At 31.3% G+C, this 3,779-nt stretch overlaps 1 pseudogene; it reads right to left on the bottom strand.

Annotated features, from left to right (window-relative positions):
• Positions 1-1,996: 1,996 nt before the first annotated feature.
• The window catches only part of LOC102582156 (uncharacterized), a 38,109-nt pseudogene continuing 36,326 nt past the window's right edge, over positions 1,997-3,779 (bottom strand).

The raw sequence follows: 3,779 nt of genomic DNA, 5'->3' as shown, positions 1-3,779 counted from the left end.
GCCAGATTCTATCAGTTAGTTGTTTTATGTTCTTGTATGGCATGGAGTTATTCTGTTGAGTCAGGTTTCCGCTGAGTTAAGAAAGTCAGGCCAAGGGTCTGCTTGGGGGCCAGCAATGGTCTTCGAGTGCCGGTCCCGCCCAGGGTGTAGGCTCGGGGTGTGACAGTGGAAAGGCACGTCAAAAGAAAATCATCACTGAGAATGAAAATGTCCAGGCGATTTCAATTGAAAATTCAAAAGAGAAACCACAAGAAATGTGGAAAAGTACAAAGGAGTTAGGCAGAGAAAATGGGAAAGTGGGTTGTAGAGGTATATGACCCAAGAACAAAAGGCCGAGTTTGGTTAGGAACATTTAATACTGTTGAAGAAGCTGCTTTGGTTTACAATAAGACATCCATTGCAATACGAGGTGTTAATGTTGTGACAAACATCATCAAGCCAACACCAAGAGACCTACCACCAACAAAAATCACCTCCATCAATCCATCATCATCATCAAAGGAGATCGATTTCATGAACCTACCATCTACATCCTCAAATGATGATAGGGTTTAAGAAATGATTTGCTATTTTATTGTATCTTTTCTAAATTATGTTAATATGATAGGGTTTAAGAAATGATTTGCTATTTATTGTATCTTTTCTAAATTATGTTAATTAAATCTAGCATTAGGATGTTTTTTGTTTCTTAAATAAAATATGTAATATGACATCTTTACTAGACTAATATAAATAAATAAAACTTTATATTTATCAATTTTTCTTCTTATACTTCCTTCTTCAAGTTTATGAATAGGGGTTCACTAATGCTTTTAAATAAATAAATAAATTCATTGAGCATATATCATGATGTTATGAATATTGTTATCTAGTGTTGCCACGATAAATAACTAAGTAATTATCGTATGTTTAGTCGAATTAATTGCAAATATTTATAGGGCTTTATAGTGTTTAACACATTATAAAATTTTAAATGTGAGTATTAACTCGGTTTCATCTAATGGTAATAAAAAGAAACTCTGAAGCTCTACAGGTAATAACATTACTCTTTTTTATTTAGTGTCCAATAATTACACTTTTTGATCTTATGTCTCTTAGTTAGGTGAGTTTCTAAATACAAATGTTATATGTCTAGATTATGTTTGCTTTTAGGTAATTTTGGGATTTTGAGCTTTCTTTATTAACCTATTTTTAAAATTCTTTAATGGATTTATGACTTCTTTCCTCGATATATGAAAATTTTCTATGTAAGAAACGTAAGAGGAGAGCTAGACAAAAGCCGTTAAATCTTTTTTTATCACCTTCAAAACAAACCACAATTCCGTCTTAACATTAAATAGTGATGCCCACTTGCAGATCATAGATCTAGAATTTTAAGTTAGTTCGTGTTTTGTGATGCTTCATGTTGAAAGTAACATACATATATAGTTTAGACTCGAAGGTTGACCGATATATGTACGAGTAGATATGCATGTCTCGATATATGTACAGATATATACAATACATGATTCTTGGAATCGATCGACAATTTCATTTTTAATTATCTTTTTTTGTCGTTTACTTTTCCCTATAGGAGTTTATGAAGAACTAGGGTACAATTTCCTCTTATTTATAAAATGTTCAATGACTATTTATATATGGAAAAGAGTCAAAACTGCTCCTGAACTATGTGAAATAGACCACTTATACCCTCTATTACAGTTTGAGCTCAAAAATACCCCCACTGTTATCTCTAGAAACCACAAATGCCCCTCAAAATTAACAACCCAAATTTTTAATGACATGGCAAGCCATGTGTGACTGATCCTTCCACCTAAGCTGCCAACTAGAATTACCACTAATTTTTTTTTATTTTAATCTAAATCTCCTAAAATTGTATTAATCCAACAAAAAAACAAGAACAAAGTTAAAATCATCTAGCCGTATATTCCCCTCATACATACAGAAGATACATGTATGTTATACAAAAAATAATCCTATCAAGTCTAACCCTAAATCAAGTAATCAACGAAACCTGATCAATCATAGCAGTCCAAACAGCCCGACGAAACCAAGTAACACGAACCAAACAATGTGAATCAACAATAGCGCTTGACTCGTAGCCGGAGCAGAACCTCTGTTTCCCACCTCACAGATCCCTGATTTCACAACACGCACACCAGCACAATGTCGTTGATTACCACTAACTCATTCTTTAACCCAACAATTCATCCTCCCAAATCAAACCCTAATTTTGTGAGAAAAAATTGATGCATTTTTTACCCTTTTCCGAAAAAACAACTCGTAAAAGAAGACGTCACTTTGAGAAAGACAAACTTTTCGAGGCTGACTTTTAAAAAAAAATATTATCTCTGCTTTCAAACAAGAAAAATGTTGATGCCATAGCTGATAGCCCATATGCTTGACAAATGTGGTCTTTCCTTAAATCTATTTAAGACTCAGTAGCATCGACTAGAAGAATTGAAAGAAATGTTTTGAACCTCTCAACATTTAGATTGTTTTAATTTGTACAATAATCAAACAAAAGTTGGAGAGTTAAAAACTGGGTTAGCAAATATTGGAGATAGTGTTTCCATAATGTAAAGGAAATTTCGTATCCCAAATAGTGATGATTTGGGAGGATGAATTGATAGTTAGCAAGAATGGGTTAGTGGAAATCCTAGTTGGCAGCTTAGGTGGAGAGATCAGTCCCACATGACTTGCCACGTCATTAACAATTTGGGTTGTTAACTTTTGAGGGGTATTTGTGGTGTCTAGGGATAACATCGGGGGTATTTTTTATCTCAAAATATAACGGAGGGTATAAGTAGTCTATTTCGCATAGTTCAGGAGTAATTTTAACCCTTTTTCAATTAATATAAATAGAAATAAATAAAGAATTTTTTTTATCAAAATTGAAGTCAACACATTTATAACATTCTTTATTGTTTTCTCATTTTGTAAAGTCATGACATCCAAGGAAGATCATCAGAAATACCCGATCGACTGATCAAGTCAGAGAAGGTTCCTCTATCCTAGTCCTATATAAATTCACACGTCGAACCTAAATTTGGTTAGAAGCATTCAATATTGTTGAAGAAGCTACTTTAACTTGCGACAAGAAAGTCATTAAATTGAGAGTTCTTGATGTTATGACAAACATCCTCAAACCAACACAAAGAAACTCACCACCAACAGAAATCAACCACCACCAAAAGAGATGAATTTCATGAACTTACCATTTTATCCTCAAATAATGCTAAGGTTTAAAAAGTAATTAATTTACTATTTTATTGAACCTTCTCTGAATTATGTTAATCAAATCTAGCTAACTCCCAACTTATTGAGATGTAGTTTCTTCTTAAAGTATGTGTTATGACATCTTTACTAGGCTATTATATGAAGTTATGAACAATAAATTAAACTTTTATCTTTTGCAATCTCTCTTCCTACACAGCCCTTGTTGGTATTTCAAATAATAATAATAATAATAATAATAATAATAATACATTATAAGTAGTAACTAAAAAGTAAAATTGAAATAATAATCTTGACTAAAAAGTAAAATTGTAATAATAATCTTGCTAGCATTTTCAGAGAAATAATAAATTAATAACTAATAATAATAATAATTTATATAAGTAATATAATAATAATAATAATCTTATTAGCACTTTAAGAAAAATAATAAATTAATAACTAATAAAAATAAGTAATAGAGTAACTAATAAATGATATCGTAGAGATATGAGAATTAATGAGTTATGAGAAAGTTGAAATTAAATATTAAATTCTTGAAA

Source organism: Solanum tuberosum, unplaced genomic scaffold (assembly GCF_000226075.1).
Source record: "Solanum tuberosum cultivar DM 1-3 516 R44 unplaced genomic scaffold, SolTub_3.0 scf00412, whole genome shotgun sequence".
Lineage (NCBI taxonomy): Eukaryota > Viridiplantae > Streptophyta > Magnoliopsida > Solanales > Solanaceae > Solanum > Solanum tuberosum.
This window is presented reverse-complemented; position numbering and strand designations above follow the sequence as displayed.